Below are 27,214 nucleotides of genomic sequence, written 5' to 3' on the forward strand. Positions count from 1 at the left end.
ATACACCCAAGAGTATAAAGTCCCAATTTAAATTTAAAACATCCATACTCATCTGATCAGCCAGCATAAATGTCCATGTCTTTTCCAGAGTCACAACTCTCCTCTCTGGATACAGACCCCAATATCGAAAGCCAAGCCTGTAATATTGTCTCTAATTGTATGACCTTATATTTGCGTGTACTTAGATACTCTATCACTATATTTGATCTGGGCTCATATGCTGATCACATTGCTAAGTATCATTCCCTGTCCTCTTAAATTGATATATTTACTCTCCTTTATTTTTTTTAATTTCACAGAACTAGCAAATTACAAATATTCATGACACCTCCAAGTTATCAAAAAAAAAAAAAGAAATTCTTCAAAAATATCAGACCATTATTTCCACCTCTCATTATTCTGTATTCTTTCTTATAATTTTAAAAAGTATTTTCCTAAAATCAAAGTTGGTCAAGGAAATAAAGCAGTAACACTCAACAGAAGTAAAAGACAAAGCAAGAAAATTGCTATCATGTAACACACAACTATTCAAGTCTCACTTATGAATCAGATCTTCAGAGATTTCCAATATCTGAAAATACAGTACATGCTTCTCTTGTATTTTTATCCCTTTGATATAAAAATAAAAATAAAGGCAAATTAAAGACACATCTCCAAACTATAAACTGAGCTTGCTTTCTGTCCCTCTTGCTCGTTCACAAGCAGAATTGTGTTGCTACCAAACCAGCTTCCCGCACAGCATGCAAGATCAGTGTGGCTCTAGCGTCTTCCCTGATGAGCCCCAGCTGTGGAGGATGGAAATCTTGCACGCTGCAGAACATATGGGGTACCAAGTTTTAATAGCCTGATTCTGCAACACTCAGTTCAGGAAGTTTTTACACATCCTATTAATTATAATAATATCAGTGAGGCTTACCCAGCAAACAAGCCAAAGCAGCTGAGCTCTGCAAGAAGTTTTTCAAAGGTATAATGGAGTTAACCAAAGGGCATTAGTAAGTACTGAAGGAAAAGGAGGGGAGATAATAAAAACAGGCAATCAGCTACAAAACATGAGATGAGACTTGAAGGCTACTATTCCCTCTTTCAAGCATAAGATTGATTTTCTACTGCATCCCTAAGCAAATTACTTGAATCTTTAGCCTCACAGAAATCAGGTTCCACTTTAACTTTCTCCTGATACATCTGACATTTCAGCTGACATGAAGCACTTTCCATACAATGATTTCGGTAAAAATGTGATGGTTTCTTGTGCTACCACTCTATTTTATGCAGCTTCTTCACCTTGCAGTATGCCTCTAGTTAGATACAAGTTTTAGGATCCTTCTTCTTCGATGAAATCATTTTTTCTTAGACTCATCTCCTCCATTGCTAGGATCAACTTTAAATAGGCATGAGAGGAAAGAAAACTGAAAAAAAAATCATAATTTTTTGCAAGCAAAAGCAACCAGAACAATTTCAGAGCTACGGTCTCCAGAATTAGTGGTGCTGTTGAAAACTTCCAAAAGGAAAGATTAGAACGGAGGATTATGGTGGAGGAAAGTTTCTCTGTCCCATATTCTGGCCTCCAGAAGTAAGCATCTCAGCACAATCACAGGGGCACGCTCGCTTAGCACCTCAGCCCTGACACGCCGTTGCCGCAGCTCTTGTCCAGAGCTCTGTCCCTGCCATCCAGAGAGCTACAGACACAACCCTAATGCTCTCGTTTCTCCAAGACCCTGATATTTACAGCTGAACACGAGATGAGTTAAAGCATTTTGGAAAGCTAGGAAGCAAGTTATGCTGTCTGAATAGATACAACCTTTGTATTTTCTGAGAGTTCTGTAGCAAAGAAAATACACTGTAATCACAGACGCTCAAAAACCATAACTGATCTCCTTTAAAAATGGGGAGGAATGGAAGTTTTCCTCCTCTTTTCATCTCTTCACTATCAGCAGCATTATTTCCTTTTTTCTTTGTTTTTTAATTTGTACATATTTTTTGTTTGTCTGTCTGAACATTCCAGAACTCTTCTGTCTGTCCATTATGTATGTACGTGAAAATTAGTACTCTGCCATCCACAGCAGGCAACTGATACGTTTTCCTTTATATGGACAAATTCACACATAGTGGCAGCACACGCTTTTTCAGTCAATCACTTAACTATTTGTGAGAAAGTAGAGGAATGCAAGGCACTAGGACTCCTAGTTTCTATTTCTAAGAGTCACACACTTCCAAAGACGAACGAAAGCAGCATCTTCCTTGGCATCATCTGCAATGACTGGGTTCCACCCTGCACGTGGAAATCATGGGCTCCTACTTTGGCCAAGTTAACCAAGTCAATTATCATTAAAACACTAATCCCTTGTAGTGAGGGTCACATTGCATTAATGTGACTTACCCAACCATTCAGAGGGGTGTACGCTTTCTGAAACACAATGTGGCAAAGCAGATGACCTATACGTCTCCTAGACTAAGGATCCGAATTTCAAATTTTTTATGAAGTGACTTTAGTGCCAACATTCATCCGTTCACTTTCCATATAAGATAACTGAGAGTTATCTCCACTAAAGAAAGAGTAGTTAGCCTTAATGAATAGTAATTATCAGAGAAGGCATACTCACTTTAACAACACCCAATATAACAGATAGGCCTGTTCTTGTTTCTATCTAAATCTGCCTTAAATAAAAAAAATACTTAAATGAAAACAGGATGATCATCTTCTCTTTCTAAACAAATAAAACCACATAAAAGCAAGAGCTTCCACAGCAGAGTCTACAGGAGGTGCAGAAATCATGCTTCACGAAATAAATTTGCACTACTTAGCCTTTGTCTCAGTTTGCAGTGGATTGTTATTGTTTTGAAGCTTATTTATTTGTTTATAAAAATACTTAAGTTATTAGTGGTCAAATCTACCATCCCATACAAACATGCAACCATCAACAGAAGATTAAACTAAAAAAAAAAAAAAGTCTGCATGAGATTATACTGAACTGCAAACAGAAGTGGCAACAGCAATTAATCAACCTTAAGCGAGCAAAAGTCCTAGATCAACAATAGTGCTTAAAACAAATTAAAACTGCAAATGGTCACAGAAATGGTCTTTTTTATATCAAGTATATCAAACTTTTAGGAGGCTTCAAACTGTTTAAATTGCAAACCAAAGACAGAAACTTTGCTTCTGTAGTCACTATATATATACATATTGCTAGATTAATTTTTAACTTCTTCTCACTAACAACAAAAATGCAGGCCTTAAATGAAGTTTGAAGTTCTGGAAGAAAAAATGCCTTTGATATCATACTGCAATAAACAAACTGGTCAAGTCAAGAAAACATTTCAGAAAATGTTGATTTGTGGTACAGCTACCAATTAGCCATTTTTTGTTTGTTTTTACTTCTGTAAAGTTCGCTAAAACTGTGTTTACTGCCAGTACTAGAAATTTGCCAAGTGGAAATCAAAAGGTATGGTTTTCGTTTCTGCAAAACATGTTATGTGGGAAAGGGATGGTAGAGCTGGAAGTAGTTTAAGCACAATTACTAGCTATTTTACACAGGCCTTATTACAAGATGCACACACACACACACACACGTGTGTGTGAAATAAATTTAACTTACAGAATTTTCTTTAGAGCATTATAAAACTCCAGTATGAATTATGCATACTTATCTAATAGCTAATTCACCTTCTCTCAAATCTTCTACGACAAACTGAACACTACAAACTACTGCCGCTGTACCCAAAATGTCCAGAACACTTTGCAACAATGGAATCTAGTTGATCCACTTCAGCAATGATAAGACTTCATCTTGTAAATATCACATTCACATTAAGCCTCTAGATGCACAGTAAGAAATTTCAAGAAGACAAGTCTCTTACAGTAGGTTTTAAGAGGCCCATTCTCACCTTTCCATAACTGATGCAAAAAGTGATTTGGGGGCTAATTCAACAAGAACTGTTTTCTGAATACTCATAATCACTCATTTTTTTTCATTCAGAATTTTCTTTTGCTGGATATGCACGGTACTTTCACCTTGAACTAAAACCCAAAACAGTAACGCAAGAGCAGGAAAGAGAGGCTCACTCAGCACCTGACTTCAATGCTTCTCAAGGAGGAAGAAGAGGAGCTCATGCTCTCTTACCCCAAGAGAGTCCCTACCAGCTAGTTGGAGAGGCCGGGGAGGATGCTTCTAGCTGCTCCTCTGGCTGCAGCTGGGCCACAGCAAGAGAAGCACAGGGAACACCCATCAGGAAGCTGAGTATGGAGCTCACCTGTACCTAAGCCCTGGCAGAGGCCCTGAGCCTTTCTCCAGAGATCACTGGCACAACATATTCATGTCCACGGACAGAGTGTATGAAACAGCACCAGACCAGGAGAGACAGACTGAATCCAAGACCTCTGCCTGTCACAAAGCTTCTCCAGTTATGTTATTGTATTTCTTGTCTACCTCCATCATGACTCGAGTCCATTTTACAGCTCAAAGGATTACACTACAGTTGATATAGTATTAAGCAAATTAACAGAATGCAGTGCTTTAGATAAAGAATACCCTACACAAAGAAATAACCTACTGAGAAAAAATACTGACATAACCTTAAAGTAAGTCAGAATATATTTTCACATGCATTTCCATTCTTAAGAGCTCAGGTTAAGAGTGTAAAATGAACACTTTCCTCATACAGTTAAAATACCCTTTTTTAGAAAAGGCTAATTTCAGAGGTATCTAATTTCTCTCAGAAATAGTTTCTGCACATATTTAAATAATTCATAAGAAAAAATCACTGTCTAGTGAGAGAATTATAACATTGGCTTAGACCAACTAAAGCCGGGTTTGAGCAATACCGCACCACCACCAAAAGAGATGGTTCTGGTTAATTCTTCTCATTTGGACAGGATCTCTTTCATTAGGTCATTAGAATCTTCATTCTTCTTCTGCCTAAGTGTAAGGGCCGCCACAAGCCGGTACAGAATCCAGGCAGTTAGTAAGAAACAAAATTATCTCTGAACATGAGAGGCAACACAAAAGCCTGCTTCTGCTATCCTTTGTCCATAGAGTCTTAACTTGCAGTGAGGATATTTTTTCCCTTCTAAGAACACCACTCAGTTCACGCAGTTGCTATGCCTAGAGTAGGACTAATTTCTCAGTCTTGAAAGCCTTTCAGCAATGGAATGGGAAGCGGTAGATAGATTAAATTAGAAGATCAGAGTTTACAGTCATTGAGCTTCAGAAAGCAATTTACTGGCATTCTCTATTTAATTATCTCAACACCTCATAACCATTAATGAATTTATCTTTACTGCACTGAGATTAAGCAACCCTACCCTAAAGTTCCACAAGAAGTCTGTATCTGAGCCAAGAATTACACTTAAAAATTTTAGGATAGCACTTTGTCTATATCACCATCATTCTTCCCAATGCTAAAAGCAGTTAATTTCAGCCTCATGAGCCGTGACTGCTGCCCCCCTCCCCCACCTACTTAAGATAAAAAATAATGTTTGTTTCTCTTAGGGCCATTCTTGCCCACTCCATCCCTACTGCTGTGCTCACCCCGACAACAGTTTATTGAACCTAAGAAAAGCAAGTATTTCTCAGTTATAGGCTGATAGCCTGACGTGCAAAACTTGCTCCCCCTCTCCAACCCACAATGCCCCCTTGAGGCAAAAGGGAAGGGAAATGAAAAAGTTGTTTTTTAAAAAATAAATACATTAAAAAAAAAAAAAAAAAGCTGAACTGCAGGAAAAGAGCAAACCGGGGAAAAAGAAAATTGAAAACCACAAAGCTGTCCACACTTATGACACTCATCTTATCTTCCTCTGTTTAAGCAGCCTTTTTTTTTTTTTTCATGACCTCTTTTCAGGTGTGAAACTTCATCCTCTTCACTACTGTTTAGAGCAGTTCAAAGAAGGTTGCAGTTCCGAAATCCTTTTCATGTGCCCTAAATGCTACATTTACACTTAGGTATCTGGTAAAAATAATTGGAGAAATACTTTATTTTAACTTAACTCTAATTAAACACACATTTCTATAAGGCAATCAAATGCAGGGAAGTGAATAGCCATAGGTATAAGAAAAAGTACTAACTTTTGTTGTTTAGAAAATTTAATCTTTAAATCTGTTATAGTCCACTGATCCCTACAGATCCCCAATAGGCATGGCTCATTCCTGTATATCAAGAGCTAAACAAGAAAGTGAAGATTTCTGGTGGGCTTTTAATTTTGTGCCTAAAGTCTTCCATTTAGTTAGCTCTACTTGAAGTGTAAAAAAGAAAGAATTGTAGTCTATCTGCTGTACCTGATACTTTTTTTTTTTTGTATTTTTGTATACATCAGAAGTACAAAAACCTTCTGGAGTCAATGATTTGCATGAGGTTAATAAATACTGGTAAGAAAGGTAGTGGAGAACAAATCCAATTTTCTCAATATACTCTACCATCTTCTGTTAGCAGGCACATACAAAACACAATGAGAACAAATTACATTCAGATGGTACCAGTGTTCAGGATTTTAATATCGCTCTCCTCACTACAACTATATAAAACTCTCTGCATAAAGGTTACCTCTAACACATCTTCCAACTCTTAAACACATTAAAAAACACCCTTATTACACTGTACATTTAACCACAACACAAGGAAAGGTTAGCTCCCAATAATAACCTTATAAAGAAAGTACGGTATCAGTTAAATGGATTTTAAGTAAGGGTCCAAGATCATATTAGGCAGCAATTATAAGCTACAAATTGTATTTCATATCTTCAGCAAGAGTTAGCACAAGTCTTGCTGAGTCAAATCTCTGCTATAAAGCAAAGCCCCTTGACGTGTTTTAAATGCTGCAAGCAGCTGAGCCCTGAGGGGTTAAAGCTAACGCTAAAGCTAGGCTTGAAGAGTTGACCAGGTAGCTCGTGGCCATAGATCTAAGCATGTCAGTCACAGGCAAGTGTACCGTGCTCTGGTCACAAGTGAAGGCCAGGAGTAATAGATCAAGTTCATCAGCTGCTGCGGAGCCTACCAGAGCAGCAGCAGGGAGAAACATTAGTTTCCCTGAGCCTACAGCCATCTGAACAGTAAAGGTGACACTGGATGGTGACTCATTATTTCCATCTGTCAAATGAAAGTAAATGTATTAAAAGAGTTTCTCCCAAATAGTACATCCTGGCAAAGACCCTCTCAGTGTCAGGAGTAAAAAAGAAACAAAATACATGACAAAAGAGCCCATCCCCAGCAGAAGACCTCAGAGGAGAAGCAATCCGTTACCACGTCACCTCAGTGTAGCAAAACAGTGGCCTTTGCAGCCTCACCCAAGGCATCACCTACAAAAACCACAAGCTACCACTCCCTGCAGCCATGCTCTGAGCGCTCACCTTGCCTCGCCTCCCCGCTTCTCCAGGAAAGTCCCTCTGGCCCACGACAGAGCAGGGAAACCTAGAGGACATAACGTCGTGTGTGTCGGGGACTTCCCCGCTGAAAGAGGTCCCTACGAGGAGCAGCTTCCTCCCCCCCAGCCATGCCACCCAAGGCTTGGGTCTGTGTTTTGTTTTGCTACCAAAGCATTCCAGTCTGTGTCAGTTTGGATTGCAACATAAATATTGTGCAACTGCAGACTCGTTAGTTCCAATTATGGTAATATTGCAGGTGACAACAAGAAAGATATTTTTTATAGTCTGTGGTCATATTCTGCTCCCAGTCATCTATGACTTAGATGAAGAGAAATTCAGCTGGAGAAACTGTTGTTAATAGCTGAATTTAGATAAAAGTGTATGCCTAGCATCGACTTGAAAAAATGGCAGCTTCCCCATTCTGGTAATAATTTAGTCATAACAACAAAGAACTAAAGAGCAGTCATTGGGTATATAAAAAATATTTATAAAACTGTATTTAAATGATACATAGGTATAATTAGAGGTTTTTATATAAGCACCATTGATTCACAAAATGAACAGGCATCTACACATAATACAGTTAGTAGTTAAAGTTTAAAGTTTTATTCTAGCTACTGAAGACATGTACTGAGTAAGAGGTTAAAACAGCACTCCAGTTAAGTCCAGGACAGCAGGTTCCATTTTTACACACAATCAAATAGTTATAATTGTATTCTTTTACTGAGTCACACATGAAGACTTAAAGTATGAGTGCCCAGTCTGCAACCTGGGAGGACCAGTCAAGCATCATGCAGTTTGCACCACCCACCACTTTTCTCAGACCTTACAGCAGCTCTCCTCTCACACAACAAGCAAATGGCAAGGAGGGGAACTCTCAACAAATGTCAGTAAGGAGGTACCACCAGAACACTGCCCCACAGCCTGCTCCTTTTCTGCTCTGGAGAAGCCTGAAAGAACAAGGAGCCTCTTGGAGAGGATGAAACAAAATGTATAGGCAGTCCAACCAACCTATAGCAATACCCTTCCTAGATAAATACGTAGGGAATTACAGGTGTTCAACCACTACGCTGCTCGAGAAGCATGGACATAGCTTCTGGGAACTTACTGAATAGATCCCGTAGTAGCACAGATCATGCAGCACACAACACAGCAGCGCCATGCAAGGCTACCACGCTTCGCTGAAAAGGATGGACACCATTGATTTAAAAGAAGTGTATGTGTTCATTTTTTAAGGAGCATCTTCCTCGTATCTCTGGATCTTCACCAATGATGTACCTAACTGCTGCACTTTTTCAGATTCATTTAATGAACAAATGGAAGTGAACCCTTGAAAGTGTTTAAATATAAAAAAAATCACTTTGAATAGGTGATTTTCATCTTAGTGGTAACTTGCTCAGAGCATATAGGTCCAAGAACTTGTATTTAAAGAAAAACCAAAAACACTTGGACTTGGCAATTTTCACTGGTAACATAAAGATCATCTCTGGGTTGTGTTTTGAAACTTGCTTTGTCATCACGATTTGTCCCTCTCTTTCGCAGGAGTAGTGGAGACAACACTGTTTTGGTAAGTGTCACCAGGATTTTTGATACTGCAAAAATTAAGAAAAAAAAAAAAAAGAAGCCAGCAAGACACACAGTCTTTTGGATAAACAGGCAACTGACAAGGAGCAGTCTAAGGAGTCACCGTTATCTGTTTCTTAAGACCTGTCATCGGAGTCCAGACAAAAGGGATAGGGGACAGGAAGTTGAATTCATAATCAAATATTCAATTGTGGAAAAACTATGGGATTAAAAATAATACTCCCTCAGGAAGGAAAAAAGTCTTCCTTGCTAATTTGTGGCATCTTGTTTTCCTTTGCACTGGGATGGCTTAGCCACACATAAGTAATCAGTCACCAGTCTCAGCCTAGGTAGTTCTGAAGAGCATCCAAGTAGCCTCAGAAAAACCTCAGACACTTGTTTTGCACATGATCATACAAATACATCTGAAGTATCAACAAATCTCCATGTCTAAGCTGAAACTCTGAGTAAACACAGGCAGTCTTCATATCAACTTCAGAAAATTTTGGATGCATCTTTAGGATGTTTTCTGTCCCATAAACTGAGATTCGATAAATCTACCCAATGGATTTTCCCTTTGAAGCCTGTAACTTTCTTCCTGGGAAGCTGTTGATGGATGTGGGTGAAGATGCAGACACACGCCACTCCCAACGATGGACAGCTCCACACCCACCGCAGACACGTTTCAACCATCATCAATTTCCCCACCAGTGTCCTACAAGAATACACGAGTATTTTGGCTATGTTGCCATTCTCCTGGCTTCTCAGTGATCACTTGAAGGTCCCAGAAGAAGGAAAGAAGGAAAGAAGGAAAGAAGGAAAGAAGGAAGGAAGGAAGGAAGGAGGGAAGGAAGGAAGAAAGGAAGGAAGGAGGAAAAAGAAAGAAAGAAAGAAAGAAAGAAAGAAAGAAGGCAAGAAAGAAGGAAGAAAGGAAGGCAAGAAAGAAAGAAAAGAAAGAAAGAAAGAGAAAGAGAAAGAAAGACAACTTACATTTTTTTAAAACTTGCCATGTGAAAGTTCAAAAGATATAAAATTCCAGTTGCTCTGGTACACTTCACACTCTTTCCAGATCAATCATAAACAGAGGCCCAGGAACAGACTGGTCAACACTTCCAAGGTTAAACACATCTTAAACTCTTCCACAAGACATCATTCACTTAAAATAGAATACCAAATATGTCCAAGTTTCTGTCACAATACGCTTTAATTCCTTCTTATTAAGCACAAGAATGTGCAAGGATTTATGACACTGTGTGAAACTTCTTCTGCATATTCAACATAGTTATCTTATGAACTACTGACCACATATATTCTTCAATGTACACTGGCAGTTACTGTGTACTGAAAACAATTTACAGGCATCATCACAACATTAAAAGTAATTTAAATGCATTCAAGACTGGTAACAAATGAGTCTGAGTGAATTTCTGGGCAAAACATTACATGATCTTTAGCAAAACAACATCCTAATATTTACACAGCTTTAGCACCCATATATTCCACAAATTCATTTTCAATTGAGGAATCATTTTTACCACATACCTGGGAGTCTTCAGCACTCTGTCTCTTACGTTTACTGTGCCGTACATAGGATAATAGTTTATTCCTTATCTGAATTAAGTATCTGCTTACACTAAGACGAAAACATATTGACACAAGTGGAAAACATAACAGTTCATCAGCTATGCGCATCTCTGCAGTCTGTGCACACCTGACTGCATTAGGTTTTTGTGTTTTCATTTTTAGGTCATGAGAATACTGTAAGTACTGTAATGAAACCACAATCCCGTCTGTGTTCTCTCACTGAGTAGTGCCTTGAATCATAAATATTTCAATTACTGTGTTTTAGACTCCAAAAGATACTAGCCTCTGTTTTCTATATACTTTTCTTCCCCTTTATCTTCAAAAGAGCTCTGCCACACCAGGAAAGTGATGCTTAGCACTGCACTAATTAAACATCAACTTCCAGCCCAACAACTAATAAATAAGTTTTCAAAGACACACACTGTAACACACACTGTAAATGACAAAACCTAAGTATTTTTTTGAAATAGCTTACAGCAGTCTTAACGCCCAAACTTTGACCAGTGTCAACTGACGTAACTCCTCTGTGCCTGCTAAAACTGCCCCTGACTGCATGCAGAACGCTGCCACGGAGAAAGCTGGTTGCTCCTTCTCTTAGATGCAGTTATGGTGAAAAATGCATTTCAGATATTGGCCATCAGATAAAAATCACGCTGCCTTTTCTCCTGCAAAACCACACTTTCCTAGCGGCTCCCCCCTCACCACGCTGGCTGGCTCTGTCCCAGTCACAGGTTTTCTCTGGCCGCTTTCCACAGCACTCCCAAATCTTCATTGTTTTTGTGTTGTCACTCTCCTTTCCAAAGCCCGTCGTGGCTTCCCACAGCTACCCCTTAAAATTTCCTTTACATTATTTGTAAGTGGTAAAACTTGACAGTTTCTGATCTAATTTCCAAGCAGATACACGCCAACTGCAGGTTTTACTGCATATGATTACCCACAGCTTTTATTTTTTTTAACCAGGTGGGTTACAATGCCAGAAGAACATCGAGCCTCCTAAATATTAACAGTAAGAGTTACAGAAAGAGAAATCGACAAAATAATTGAGAGCAACTTTTTTTACAACAAGATTTAGCTTTGACTGAATGCTGGGGTTTAAATGGGGTTTAGGGATATATTCACCTCTTTTAGCTTTTCTCAGCCGTTCCTGGGCAAATTAAAATTCAACATCTGATAGATCCTTAGCACAATATTATGCTTGAAATAACTCAGCAGCTCGGAGACTACCCCTATGAACACAGGTTCCTTAGTTTGCAGACAGAGTTATCCAACTTGGCCTTGTGGGAGAAGCGGCGCAGCACACAGAGCTTGTACAGCCATTCCCCTTCCTTCCCCCAGAGGACAGACCACCAAAACAATAGTGGTTACATCTGTTAAGATCACAGTGTTTTAACGCCTGCATGTGTCAGATACATAATTTGTCAAATTATCTCAAACACACAAATTCAAACTACCTCAAATACATAATCCACATTTTTAAAATATGCACCATGCTGTTTTAGGCTGAAACACAGAAGCTGGATAATTGAATAAATCGGTATTTAAATTTTTGAGAAATTCTGATCAAAGTTGCAAAATATGCATCACGTTGTGAGAGCAAAAACAAGTGACTTTCAATAGGACTGTGTATATTCCTTCAGCAAAACATCAATCTTATGAGGTACAGGCAATTTTTCATAAAAATGTAAATACTTACCCGAAAAAGCAACGTGCTTAGAAAAAAAACTTCCTAGTTATATATAATGATATATCATCTAGCCTCAAAATGTCACTCTTCAAACGCATTTCCAGTTTGGGGCCCAACAGCAGAGAGGACAGGCTACCTCCCAGGGGGACGGAGCTGGCGCGGGCCTGCTGCAGTTGCGCCTTCCTCACAACATCCTGCAGGCAAACAAGCTTAAACGGGGCTGAACTCAGCAATTTGTCGAAATGCTTAATTTGATGCAATTTGCAGCCATGGTCTGGGGCATGCAAAGGTCCAAGGGCACGCTGAGCAAAGGGTCTGCGGTCACCAGTGGACCAGAAACTTCTCTCTCACTACAGGGGGTGGGTGGGGGGACGGGGAAGCAAACAACCCTCCCGCCTGCTGAATGAAGTGGCTGCCCGTCCCTTCAACCTACCTGCCCGTTCCCTCGCACAGCCCCATCAGTCAGAAAGTCACCTCTGTTATCTACAGCCCCAGCAAAGCCCTCTGCCGCCGTCGGTGACAGGCATCCAAACTTCGGGCCCATCGAGCGTGCTCCTCACGGCATCCAAGGGCTCGGCTCAGCCCGCAGCAGCAAGCCTGACTAGCGCACATATTTAAATGTGAAACCAACTGCAGCGAAACCCTTTCCAGCTGCAGCTGTAAGGAGGAGGACGTGTGATTACTATTTGCAGGAAGACGATATAGCTAAGTGAATGGATAAAAAGTTAAGCCTACAACGCTCTCGTTCCCCCTTCTGAACAACCTTTACAATTCACTAAAAATGCTAAATATAATTGGTAGTATAATACAACGTGCTTAACATTTCAATTTAATTTGCCTTAGAATGGGAACTGAAAACATGATATTAAATGCCATTCCACGCATAACTCACTCTTCGGAGCTCAAACTTTACTTTCTAGCATTACCCCAAACTACATTTTGGTGCACCGCTGAACGCTGAAGTAACTGTTCATTAAAAAGATTATTTTCAGCTACTTCACTGATGATAGCACAGACAAGCTATTGCTGGCACTTTTAAATCCAGCTTCCTGACACAAAACATTGTCTTGCCCTTAAAATGCAAATATAGCAGAAATGGAAAGAAAAAAAAATAGCAAGCAGAAAAGCCAAAACAGATGCAAATCTTGCATCAAAGGATACAGATGCCTCTTATAATTTGAAGTATACATCTTGGAAGATTTAAAAAGGTAGTAAGTGTCATTAAACTACTGAGAGCCTCAAAAAGGAGAAGAAAAGATTATCAGTGTTAAATGACTTGTGGGACTGCTCCTTGTTTTTATGCCAACCTAGCAGTTTTGAAATTTGAGTTTAAAACTAGCCTTGGAAACACTCGCACTAAGGTAAGTATGTTCATTCTGTGACAGAGCAAATGTGGAAGCAAACCTCCAAACAAATAACGCTGAACTATGATACTGAGGTTACTTTACTGTAGCTAACCTGTTCTATAATTTCATCTTTTTTTTACTCAATTTTTCTGGTGGTGCCACTAATTTACACATGCAAACAAGAAAGATTTCAGATCAAAATAGGATGGATAACGGGAATCTAAATGACAAGCATTCCTTTCAATGAGGATTAGTTGAGAGGTATGCTACAGTGGCAGTGAAAAAATAGATAATTCGCATTACTTCTAAACCCACTAGCTGCCACAAAGTTTAAAAAGAGTAATCACTTGAACTGTACCAGAAATTAGTATTTCGTAACCATGTTGATAGCATTTTTGAGTTTCAGGGTGATTTGCAGTTTTCTCCAGTCAAAATCACTCCATAAGTACTTCTCAGTGACCTATGTCCTAAATCATTTTCAATCCCTACAAGCAAGTGACCTCTTCATGATCTGACTCACAAAGAAAAAACATGGTGACTCCCACCAACCATTCTTTTTTAAACCACTATCGGAACTAAATTTCTCCAAAATAAACCTGGCAAAAAAAGAAATAGAACAAAAGGGCCCTCAGAATTCAAGAAATATTAATTAATCACACTATCAGAAAGATAGATAAATACCAGTCCTCACATTTTGACGATAAAAAACAAAGAGGTTAAGTGACATTTTCAATGGCACATAGCAAAACACTGCCACAGCACGGATCAGATCTCAGAAGTTTTCTATTGTTTTCAGCCCACTAGCCTTGAATAACTCCTGTGCATGCAATGCTGAATCAGGTATATTCAGAATATAAAAAGCTTATTCTAGTTCATGTAAACCAGTCCAGAAAACAAAGCCTATGCTACAGTAATATTTTAAAATAATTAAAGTCCATCAAGAACATTGCTGAGAAAATATAACTTTAATCTTAAAATGATAGTTTCGGTGCATTTTATTACAGAAAGCTTAAAAATGTATTAAGCAACAGATGATTACTAAAAAAAAATCAGTCACTTCAAAAATCTCTATAACTCAACACCCAGCTATGGTACAGACCCTACTGAGGTTTAAAAATAGTGCCATGTATTGATTAATTGAAATAGCCCAAGCTCAACATACTTGCTTTACTCTTCCTCACACTCTGTAAACACTAATTAGGTTGCTCCTTACAGAACCTTTGGTAATTTTACACAAATTTACACTAAAGAGAAAGCTACAAAACATTTAATTTTTCTCCTCTTCCAAATGTTACCAACACTTTACTCAAACACAGGTCTTGTGACAAAACCTAAGAATCCCTGAGGTTAAACTGAAAACAAAGAAATACCCAAATATTTATACAATTGATTCTGCTCTCAAGCTTGCAGGTTAACGTTACTGTTACATCTTACAGCCTACACTAGTAAGGCCGCACATGAAGCAGCCTATTTCAGGTCCTAGGTATTAAAATAAATCAGAATAGTTAATTATGCATCATTTTGTATGTCACTAAGTGACCTATGAATTGGCATGAAGGTTACTTTATGTATTTTGGGAATGCTCTGTTTGAAACACTGTTTCCTTTCCCTCAACTATTTAGTAATTTACTATTCCAAACAGTTAAACAAATGATTTAAGTATACAAAAATGCTACAGAACACTACTGTTTTGAAAGAATAACATTAAAACAGTGCTTAAGTGCAAAATAGGCATCTTTTCTATATCTATACTAAATACGAACAAATTATTATAGTCAGGGAAAGCCTTAAATTAAAAATAAATACTAATTTGAACACTAAAATCTATATCTCACTCAAAAGGGCTTAGTGTAGCATTAGAGAAGCGGATTTAATAATTAATCATATTTTCTTTAGAGTAATATTACTAGCAGTAATGTTTTTCCTTAATGGTTTTAAATTACCTAGCACAGGAAAAAAAAAAGTGTCATAATCTCTTAAACTTTATCTGACTTCTTTTTTCCCCCAAAAAAATTAACATGGGAGCACAGACAGAGCGCACAACTTCCTAGTCCCACATTGGTAACGAGATTTCCAAGGGCCTGATCCAAGGGCATCGAGTCAACGCAGTGATTCCCACTGATGTCAACAGAAAGCTTCCTGCTGACTCGAGGGAGTTTTGGATTGGGGCTTTCATGCAGGGAAAAGACCAGGGGAAATCCTCTTTGGAAGGGGACCTTCTGTGTTTTTTCTCTTTAAGAAAGTATATAAACAAATGAGGCTTTGTCAAAATAGAAGCGATTCCCAGGTAGCGATTACTGCGTGTGCTTCCATCTGCGGCTCTGTACTATGTACGTACAGACGATGATAGAATAAATTTAGGGACTTTTGAGATTATTTTTCCCCTGAGGACAGAGCAGCAGCGCGCCCTCTCTCCGGACTGCTCTTGCGAGGTCTGAAAGAACGCTCTCCTGCCAACAAACCCTGCCCGCACACAACCCAGCCTGCACCCCATGCCAGCAACCCCATCCTGGGACCTCACCAGTGCCCAGCCAGGGGCTGCGCTGGGAAACGGGCCCGCAGCCTCCTGAACCTGACATCCGCGGGGTGAAAAAAAAAAAAAAAAAATCGCCTAGCGGGCTGTCTTTACCTTTGCCGTGCAAGCGCAGCTGGGTGGCAGCGGCTTTGCGGGCAGAGGCCGAGCGCTCCGCGGGGCGCGCAAGCAGCGCGCTGCGGGGCAGGCAGGCGGCGGGGCGGGCACGGCGCTCGCCTCTCCCTCCCCTCCTCGTCCTTACCCCGGCGCTCCCGACTTGAAAAGCAAACACCTCAGGGCACGCCTCACCGCCGCGGTCTCCCTTCTCCGAAAAAATAAATAAATAAATAAATAAATAAATAAATAAAATAAAAAATTAAACTTTCAAAACTTTCCAGGTCCCGCGGACCTCTTGAATTTCAAGAGCCAATTTCAAGGCAAGGCCCCCACGCACCAGCCACGGAGGCCGCCTGCGGAACTCCGCAGCTCCAGCAGCATTATTTATTAATCCTTGGTTTTAGGCTTTTTTTTTTTGTCTTTTTTGGGGGGGGGGGGGTATAAGGGGAGGGGGCGAAAGCCGTCGGCAGGCGCAGGAGGCCCCGCGGTTCCCCACCCGAGCCAGCGGGGGCGCCCCGGGGTAGCCCCGAGGGGGCGGCCGGCTCCGGGAGGGGGGCCCCGGCCTCCCCTCCGCGCTCAGAGGACGGGAGGGAGGCGGCGGAGGTGGGGGGGGGGAAGGCTGTTCGCTTCTCCCTCCGGCAGGCAAGCAGCACACAAAGGAGAAACGTGACACGTTTCTTCACCCCGGCTGTCTGCTGGGGAGGTCTTAAAAAAAAAAAAAAAAAACGGGGGGGGGGGGGGAGAGAAAAAAAAAAAAAGAAAGAAAAACAACACAAACGGGGAAGCGAGGCGAGGACGGCCGAGCCGCCCCTGGAAACGCTCCCTGAGAAGCCCGGCCCCGAGCCCTCTCTGCCTTGCACTTCTGGCCCCGCACGGGAAGGCTACAGGTTGTTTGGTTTTAATTACGCGGGGGGGCGGCCGGGGGGGCGCGGGTGCGGAGCAGCGGCGGTGCTCGGCCCCGCAGCCCCGGGAGATTTGGGGAAAGTGGGGCTGAGACCGGAGGGGGGGGGGTGCAGAGAAAGGGACCCGGGCGCAGCCCAAACTCCGGCTCAGCCCAAACTCCGGCCGGGGCAGCGGCACCCCCCCCCCCCGCCCGCGGCTCAGCGGCCCCCCCGCATGCGGTGCGTTTTCGGGAGCGGTGCCCCCGGGCGCCGGGGGAGCTGACACATGTCACCGGCCAAACTTTCCCGCGGCAAGTGAGTGAGCAACGGAGCCTGGGGGTGGGAGGGGGGGGGGAGAGAGAGCGGGGGGAAGCAGCGAGTCACACCGGATTGCGGGGGGAGGAGGGGACGGGTGTGTGCGGGGGGTTGGCGGGGGGTGTGGGGGGGAATACTTACCGGGAGGAGACACCGTGCAGGGCGTCCCGACGAGCTGACACCGAGAGAAAAAGGGCGAGCGGAGCCGCGCACACGGGCGCGCACATGCAAAGTCTCTGCGGGCGGAGCCGCCGCTGCCGCCGCCGGGCCGAGCGGGCCGGGAGGTGGGGGGGCGGCCGGGGGGGCCCCTCCGCGGGTGCGGTGCCTGGCGCCCCTCCCGCAGGCTGGCGCTGCCTGCCGCTGCCTCGCTCCCTCCCTCCCCCGGCGTGCGGGGGTCTGGCTGTGTGCGAAGTGTGCCGCCTGTGTGTATGTGTTTTGTTGGGAATGCAAAAAAAAAAAAAAAAAAAAAAAAAAAAAAAAAAAAAAAGGGAAAGTAAAAAAAAAAAAACGCTGCACACACACACCGACTCCTTCGGAGAGAAAAAGAGGAGTGAAGAGGGAGCCCTCACATGATCGCGAAGTGGCCTGCACAGGAGTGCTAATAATGCGCGGGGTGGTGGTGGGAGGAAAGGGCGGGGGGGGGAAGATGGCAATAGCCAAAAGTGCGGCGGGACGAGACGGGACGGGACGCGCTGCGCCCTGCCCTGCCCTGCCCTGCCCTGCTCCGGCCGCCGCGCCCCGCTCCGCTCCGCGCCTCCCCCGGCCGAGCCCCGGCGGCGCGGTCGCTGCGAGCCGCCCTCCGCCGTCGGGTCCACCTGCTGTGTAAACAAACCGTCGGGGAAGTTGTTTGCTCTCCCCTCCCCGCCCCCTCTCCCCCCTCCCTCCCTCTCTCCCTCCCTCCTTCTTCTCCTCTCTCCCCCCCCCCCCCCCCCCCCGCTTTTTTGCTCCGTTAGACACAACGAGTTTAGCAGACGGGGAGAAAACAAAGCCGGGTGTTGTGCTGGCAGTGCCGAGTGGCTGCAGCCTGCTGGCAGCCCTCGACGTGCCGCGGGCCGTGCACGGGGGTAGGGACCCGCGTGGGAGGCGCCGTGGAGGGGAGGAGGGATGAGGATGCGGGTGGGAGTCCCCCCATTCCCGCCGCATTCCCCCCGCATCCTCGCCCCTCCGCTTCCCGAAACTTTCTCTCCCCTCCCGACGGGCCGCGGCAAGGTGCAAGACCCCCCCCCCCGAGGGAACCGGCCGCCCCCGAGATCCTAAAGGTGTCCCCGCGCTTTGAGCGAGGATGGGGTTTGGGGGTGGACACCAGTTGGCAGCGTGGCCAGAAGCGGGAGGAGTGCTGCGGGCCCCCGCGATGGCCGGGCGCTCGAGGCCGGGCACTTAATCCCGCTGCCGCCCCGCAGGTACATCAGCAAATTAACAAAGCGGGCTGCGCTGTAATTCAAGCATCCTCCCGCTCCCAGCGCCCTAACCTCCACCCGGCACTTTTCGCATTCGAAAAGCTCTCCTGCGTGCACCGCCGCTCGGCGTTAACCACGGGACGAATTAAAAAATAATAATTATTATAATAACTTCGCTTCGGCTGCTCGCTCCCGGCCGGCCCCACCGGGGGCACTGCGCCCCCCCCCCCGGCTCCCGCACGGCCGCTGCCGCGGGGGCGGAGCCGCCGCAACTTCGGCAACTCCGCGGGGGCCCCCCGCGAACGGGGCCGCCCCGGCTCCCTCCCGGCCCCGGCCCCGCCGCCGGGAGGGGGCCGGGGCGGCTGCGGGGGGGCCCGTGCGGGGCGGCGGCGGGGCCGGCCAATGGGGCGAGCTCGGGTTCGGGAGGTGAAAGTTCACCGCCGGGGCAGGCTGCCGCGGGGGCGCGGCGCTGCCGATGGGTGGTCGTAAAATATATTTATTTGCTACTTGCAACTCTTTTGTCTCCCCCCCCCACCTCCCGCTTCCCACTCTCCCTTACGCCCCCCCCACCGCCCTCAGCCCTATCTCACGCACACCTCGGCCGCCGCCGTTGCCGCTACACCCCGGCCGCTTTTATTTCTCGCCAGTTTGCCAACGCAACGGTTGCGGGGGGGCGCCCGCCGTGTCCCCCGAGGGGCTGGGGTCTGCGGAACGGGGTGGCCGCGGGCAGCATCCCCCCGCGGCCCCGGGACGGTGCGGGACGGGGGGGACCCGTGCGGGGCGCTCCGCCGCGCTCCCCGGCGCCTGCAAACGAAATCGCCCCCCGCGGGCTCCGCTTGCCGGTGGGATGAACCGGCTCGGCCACGGGGCTCCGCGGAGGCGCAAGTTGCGCGGGCCCAAAGCCGACACCCCCCTCCCTGAGGCGGCGGGCGGGCGCCTCGCGGTCCCCGTGTGGAGCCGGGCGGGTTTCCCCGCGGAACCGGCCGCGGGGGGCGTCCCAAGGCCGCGGCCGGAGAAAAGGGGCGGCGAGCACAGCGCTTGGCGGAGGGGAACCCGCGGGCGGCGGCGCGGCCCCGCAGCCGGGCACCGACGGCTCCGTCGGGCGACCCCGCGCCGCGGCTGCGGAGGGCCGGACGGGAGAGGAGGTGCACGGCGGCGCCGGGGCTGCCCCGGGTTGGGCTGCCCCGGGTCGGGATGCCCTGTTGTGCCCTGCTCTGCCCGGCCCTGCCTTGCTTTGCTCTGCCCTGCACGGTCCCGGGCCGCCGCCGTCGAGCCGGGCTCCCTCCTCTCCCGCGAGCCGCGGTAGCTCCGCAGCCCCCGGCAGCTCTCCGCTTTGTTTCAAGGCGATGTAAAAAATCCCCCCTCGTTCACACGGCCGCCGCTGACAGCCTCTCTGCCTAGCGGGTAATAACACGCGGGGAACAATACGACGCTTGGCTGCTTAAATTAGTCGGCATTGCTCGGGTCTGAGCGGCTCTCAAGTGCCACGAAAAAGGAGGGCTCAACGAACAACCACTTCGCCGACTCTTTTATTTTTACGGCGGTGGTTACGGCGGAAAAAAACACAACTTGGCTTTGTAATGAAAAAGGCCGGTGCGTTTTATTTGTTCCTGTTTACGGTTCGAGATTTCATCTGCACAGTTGTATTGTATTTTTCGCTTCAAATAAACCGCTTTGAAACCGTCTTCCTTTAATTAATTTAATGTATTTTCTCTGTGCAGCTGGCAGCGTTAGGTGTCTATCAGATTGCCACTTTCAATTAGGATTGTTTATAAAGCGACTGAGAAAACAGGCTCCTCTTCTAAATAGGTTTGTTCCCCTTCCTCCCCGTGCACAGCTCCCGAGACGGTTTGGAAGGTGCAGAAAATGTTGGTTTTAACCGAAGTCCAATCGAGGAGAATCTGTATTACAACATCAAAGCGAAGGGAGACGTTACAAAATTGGTGGAGTTACACCACCATCTGTCGTTAAGCGTCGGGACTACAAAAGTTCAGACGTACAATAAATCTTAATGAGAGCTGGCAACTTTTATATATATATATTTTCCCCCTTTCCCTACGGCTCTCGCTTTCCCGGCGGGGCTGGAGCTGGGAGCCCCTCACTGTGGTGTCCGGCCTCTGCTGCTCGGCCTGGTCCCCGGCAGCCCAAGGATGGTGGCCCTTCCGAAGCGGCCCAGCACCCATACAGCTTCCAGTTTTCAGGAGAAAGTTCATCAGAAAGCTAACGTAAGCCAAAAAGGTTAAATTAAGTAAAAATAAAGAGTTCTTGTAGCTAGGTTGCCAGCTGTGGGATTCCAGTTCTGTTCTGCGCACCCATCCTGCGATGCTGGGTCCTGAGAAGGAACACAAAGAAAACGCACATAGAATAACATAAGGGATGAGGCTGGTGTGTCCTAATGCTACCTCTGAGTCCTCCTACAATGTCAAGAGCTGTAAACAGATCCTCAGAGGAATCACAAAATGCTTTTGCATTACCCGGTGTGAGCACTGTACCTGCTTTGTGTGGCTGACCAGGTGAGAGCTGCCCTCACACTTCAGCCCTTTCTCAGTTCTTCAGCTAACAGGCCTACAGGGTGCTCGTTTGCCATCAGTAGTGAAGAACCAAGAAAGATGTGCTTCCTTTAGGATTTTCCAGGTTTTCCTTGAGTCTCAGAGGTCAGTTGTTACTCAGAGTGGGGTAGGAAGGGACATGCAAGTGGGTGCTCACAGACCCCTGCGATGAAAACCATCAGGCTTATCATTATTTTACCACAGCTCCTATTTTAAAGCATGTGGCGTTTGGTAAGGATTGATCCAGATGGGTTTCGGTATGGAGTGCTTTATCATTAAAAGTCAACTTCCAGGTTGTTCTTCAGCTGTGGAAATTCGCGGCTTTTTGCCCGTCTTCAGCCTGACATTTTGCAAGTGCTCACCGGTTTTATCCTGTAATTAGCGGTCGGCATTTTCCAGTGCTGTGGCTATTGTTAGGGGGCGATGGCAGTTTAACACGCTCTTACAAATCTTGTTTCCCTGTCTGATTCCTCATCACAGTGAAACTCAAATGTCCTCTGTCCTACCAGTAGCTGTTGATGCTCAGGATGAGGGTCCCCCCTTTAGCTTCTTGACATGTTAAAAGAGCAAAAACCCTTTTCCTCTAAGGCTATATGTCCACTTTCTAGGCTATCATGAAACGTGGGATTACCCTGCAGGCAATAAACACTTTCAGTATTCCTTTGTCTAACAGCTATTTTCATATTATTCCGAAAAAAATACTTTCCACCTTCTCCGTAGTAAACTAAGCTCTCATAAGCAACTAAGCTCTTTGAGTCAACATTAAAGGCTAAGGTTTCTGAATTGGTGAGAGAAGTGTTTAACATTCCTCTGGCAGAAATAAATCCTGTGAAATGTTCTCTGCTTTGAGAAATGGCTGGGCCACTGCTACCAATTACTGATTTAGGAATGTTTGGTAAAAAAGTTATGTCCAAAAATTCGCAGATCATTTCAGTGTTTGGACTGCCTACAGCTTTAAGTGTGTTTTATTACAATTTCATTTTAAAGTTACTCAATAAGCATTAGAGCAGCAACCAAAATTAAAAATAAAATAATTAGAGTTGCTGGAGAAAAGAAAAACAAAGCAGGATGCTGCCTTATGTATGCTGTCTTAACAGTGCTGCCCCAAAAGGAGGGGTTGCACTGTGATAGTCTTCCCTGGATTCTTTGATACAGAAAAATCATAATAACAATAAGCTGTGCAAATCTTCAACCATTTCATGTATTGGAAAAACATGGCTGATTTTTTTTTTTACCTTATATTTCACATCTATATATAAAAGCATTATTCAGTCAAAGGTGAGGAAAGTTTTAAGACTGAGACAAGTTTCCAAAGGACAACCCTTGGAGCAGTATCACAAACAAGCATAAGCAATAGTTCTCAGTGTGTCCCACAAACAACTCATGGCTTCTGGAAAATTTAGCATCTGACCTGTAAGGTTTAGGTATTGCAAAAGGTGCTGCTAAAATGTAGGCTCCTAAATCCAAGCTGCAATCTTCAAAATCCTTCTTTAGCCCTCTGATGAGTTATCATTGCTAAGGTGACACTAAAACCCCTTTGGCTCCTAAGATGCCACTTCTGCTCGAAATAACTGTCACAGTAGGGTTGAAAAGCTTGGCATGTTTCCTAAACCAAACCAACCTCCTAAAACTAGGCATCCTCTGTGCAGCTGAGCATTAATTTTTAATTAGGTAAAATGCCCAACCAGTCCTTAGAGCCTTGCCTGACCCTAGCCTCCCCTTTCCTCTGTAAGTGTCCTACCCACTGGGCTGTGTAATCACACTTCTCTCACTGCTCCAGTTCATCTTCAGCCTTTTTTTTTTCTGCAAAGTGACACTGCATCCCCACTTTGGGCCAGCTGAAAACAAGTGCTTAGGTCACGGGAGCCGACTGATGGTTTATGCCTGAGGAGGGTCTAGGAAACAATTAGAATAGCATAACAACTTATTTATTCTATTAAGATATATATATTGCAGCTACTGCAAAGATATTGCAAAACCGGAAGTTTTAAAACAGGTGAGAACACCTGCTGCTTTTATAAAACAGACCCCATGAGCACGATGTCCAAAAGAACACAACAACATCTGAGTCACAACATAACAGGGTATGGCAATCCCAAGAAGGTCAGCAGTTGAGACAATGCTGTCTATTCTGTCTCTCAGAAAAGTGACAGCTGCAGATTCCCCTGTGAGATCCCTGACTTCCTCGCCATGACGGGCAGGCAACCCAGGCACCTCACTCGAGGTATAGATTACGTGGGATTGCTTTTAGGAGTCAGGTAAACAAAGTCAGCAAAAGCAGTCTCAGCAGTGACAATACAGTGCTGGCTATAAAGCACTGGGTCTTCACAAGTTCCACCAAGATCTGTGGTCTGGCCTTTCCTTTTCTATCTTGTGATCGTTTATCTGCATTTTTTTCCCTTCTTGGTTTCCTCAGAGCAAATCATAACACAGAGACTTGCAGGAATTTTTCATTAAGGCTGACAGAAGTCTTCCTAACAGGAAGATTTTCTGCTTTTATTTGTTGTGTTGCTTCCACTCTCCTCTTCCAGCATGCAAAAGTGTCCCTGCCCCAAGCTACAGGGCTGCGGGAAGTGTCACCTCCAGATGAACTGCTTCAGCCTCACTCAAAACAAAGTGCATGGGCTGGTAGAAGTAAATGAGCGGTAAGGCAGCACAAGGCCTCTTACACTTGTCCCATGATGTCTTCATGCAGCATGTATTTGTTGCCCATGGATTATGACTTGCTTTCACAGGGTGGAAATCCATCTGTCAGAACCTGAAGTTTGTGGAGGGAGCACACTAGGTTCAGCTTCACAGAAGAAAACAGGATTGATTTTGTTTGCTTCCAACCCCAAATATGGTTTTCAGCACTGATATTAAACTATGATTTCATAATACCAAAAGAGCACAAAGTTTCTAGTTCTTTAAGAAAAAAAAAAAAAAAAAGCAAACATTCTTATGTTTAAGGAAATATATTTAGTAACCAAACAGCAATTACAGCTGTATCAAGAAACTGCTTTACTTTGGTACCAGAGGCACAAGGACCACATTAAAGATGCAAAATTGCATTCAGTTTCATGGCATTTACACATCTGTAACAACATTCCTGGCATTCTGGAAATTTTGTCAGTATTTAGGGGTAGGGGACAGAGCTGTCTTTTTAGAAACCATTTCTATGTCATGCGCACACCAATTAACATGTATTAAGTAGTCATCTTTCCACCCACAAGCACTTGTGTAGAATTCACGGGTTTGTGAAGTAAATTGAAAGCGGACTGTGGATGTTAACAATATGGTTAGATACAGGAGTTTTACGCTAGTCGAACACTAAATAAACAAGCCCCTTTTTTAGGTTTATTTAAGGAGATTGCAGGGACACAACCTTAGAATATATATTCTAAAGCAATAGAGATACTGTCTTGTAGATGTGAATTATAGAGTTCTGTGATATAGAAGCAGCAAAGTAACTTGTTTTCCAAATTTGTACAAAACTATAATCAGATAAATGACAAAATACTACTTTCTCCCTCGGCATCCTACTTGTCACTTTCCTTAAACTGCAAAACATGCTTTTTATTGCTACAGCTGCACAGCCAGTAGAGCTAGAAGGAGAATCACAGAAATGTAGAATCACGCACAGTCAACACAATTGGATATCACAGCACTGCACTTTAATCTGTCAGTTATTTTACTCATTGTGTAAGAAGCAAAGCAGTAGGCAAGGATAAGTGACTCAGAAAAAACAGCACTTTTTAGAACAAATGATTTGTGAAGAAATGAAGTGTTATCTGTAGCCTTGGACATTTGTATCGAGGCAAGAGGTTTAGCAATTTTATACCCAATCATTTAATAATTAAAAAAAAAAATCTTTTAAAAGGAATTCTTTAATTTACATGGTCTTTTTTTTTTTTTTTTTTTCCCAGTGTTAGACAATGTCTTTTCATGTTCTCAAACTGCAACTACTCCTAAATCATTTCAGTAACTCATGGACCCTGATTCCAATTAAAGCAGGAACGACGCTAGCTCCGATGGTCCACATTTCCAAAGATGCGGCTCTAGCCGAAGCTTACTTGGACATGTGGAAAGCATGTTCCAGAGTCATCTACTCAAACCATAAGCATCTTCTTACCTCAGCCCAACCATCCAGCAATTTCATGTACATTCTCTGAAGTGCTTTGTTGGTGGTGAGAATCTTAGGCTTGGACATCTCATTAAACAAATGGCTCTTCTACTCATGAGTGCCCTCTGTGTTAGATTTTCAGAAGTCACCAGTCATCACCTTTTAAAGACATCAGATTATTGAAAATAATCTTGACAATAATCTTGGAAATCTGACAATTTTGTCTTTAAGAGTACTTAAATCAATGTTGACTTCTGAAAAAATTGTTCCAGTTATAGAATTATAGGTACTACACACATAAATTCTGGTATTTTTAGTTTGTTGAAAATAAAAATAAATAAATAAATAAATAAAACCAACAAAATAACACACTTGATTTTGGGCCCATATATATCTATGCTGAAGAAGGGAAAAACAATAATTGTCTTTTTGAAGAATTACCTGTACTGCCCATATGTCTGCATTCTTCTTACTGTAATTTATTGAATTTAATATAACAGGTGAACTGGCGCTACTTGCTGTAATAAAGGTTTAAGAGGGATTATTCTAGGAGATGATCTGCTAGTTTATCCATGGATTTTAATAGGGCCTGCTCTGGTCCTAACATAAGCATTACCTGAAAGTTTACCAGACGCAAGTATTACCTAAAGTCTACAGAAAGACTGCTGGTTGCACCGTGACTCTGACCAGCTAACTGCAAAGTATATGGAGACTAAATAAATAAATATCAAGGTCTTTAATAAATAAGAGCAATAAATCAGCAAGATACATCTTGTATTCTTTATATGTGAAATTAATGTTACACTGCTATATGTTCATCTGTGTATCGCTGACCATTTACAATGTGTAGCTACAGTCTAGAAATGGAGAAATAGTTTGGTGCTTCAAAAAATGTAAAAACATCAAGGATTTTGTTGTTGTTATTCTGAATTAAGATTTAGATTCCTTTGGGCCAGACAGGTCTGAAAGCACTTTAGAATACTGTGGAGAAACCTTAGAATACTGGTTAACCACCAAAACAACCCTGAACCGTTTGTGCATTGTCCATTGCTAGCATCTCCCTCTGTCCACACTGATACCAACGGATATGTGAACAACTATACTATGAAACTTCAGCAGTGAATTAACCCTCATATCAGAACAGAAACACTGAGTTTGTATGAAATTCAGGTATTGAAAGTAAAGCAAAAGACCAACATCTTTAAGTGTCTGTACATCAGTGTTGGTAGCCTGAATGCTAAAGAACAGAAATTGATACTGTTAATTTATGAGCTGAGTTTGCCTTAGCTGGGCTGAAATCTGATGGCAATGTATATGCGTGATTGGATTATTAAAATGAATGTCCTAATCTGCCCAGGAAAGGGCAGAGAGAAGCAGAAGTAAGAAGGAGAGAGGTAACCAAACAACTGAATTTTAGATACCTCCTTACACACTTATTTTATGAATGACGTGGTCTCTTTAGGCTTCTCCCATCTTAGAAGAGACAGGAGATTCACATGGATACATTGAATCCCCTTGGTATCTTTCAACTGAGTGCAGGGAATAGGAGAAAATAGCCTTCTAAATTAAAGACTTATTTTGGATAATATGTGCTATAAATACCCCTGCTGACTAGAAGAATTACATCATCTGTTTCCATGTCAAAACACTTTGCAAACAAACACTCATGCACGAATGCCCTCATGGAGGAATAGGGGGTGTCCAGAGCAGAATATCGAACCGTATCATTTGGCAATACCTTAACTACCTATCTGAAATGACAGAGGAAGGAAAATTGTGTTAAAATGAGGAAACTCAACCCAAACTTAATAA

The 27,214-nt window shown here is 43.7% G+C and overlaps 1 protein-coding gene and 1 long non-coding RNA gene across 4 annotated transcripts in view; one reads left to right on the forward strand and one right to left on the reverse strand.

The window, feature by feature from the left end:
• The window catches only part of FOXP2 (forkhead box P2), a 439,155-nt gene extending 421,317 nt beyond the window's left edge, over positions 1-17,838 (reverse strand). For 2 of the 3 annotated variants that reach the window (XM_040550418.1, XM_040550425.1), the window contains exon 1: positions 17,496-17,834. The gene's annotated coding sequence lies outside the window, so the exon portion shown is untranslated. Of the gene's footprint in view, positions 1-17,495 lie in introns of all 3 variants that reach the window. The other variant, XM_040550454.1, reaches the window with a different exon arrangement.
• Positions 16,918-27,214, forward strand: part of LOC121066760 — a 29,607-nt gene continuing 19,310 nt past the window's right edge. Inside the window, exon 1 of the long non-coding RNA XR_005817946.1 lies at positions 16,918-17,354. This is a non-coding gene — a long non-coding RNA (uncharacterized LOC121066760). The remainder of the gene's footprint in view (positions 17,355-27,214) is intronic.

Source organism: Cygnus olor, chromosome 1 (genome assembly GCF_009769625.2).
Source record: "Cygnus olor isolate bCygOlo1 chromosome 1, bCygOlo1.pri.v2, whole genome shotgun sequence".
Lineage (NCBI taxonomy): Eukaryota > Metazoa > Chordata > Aves > Anseriformes > Anatidae > Cygnus > Cygnus olor.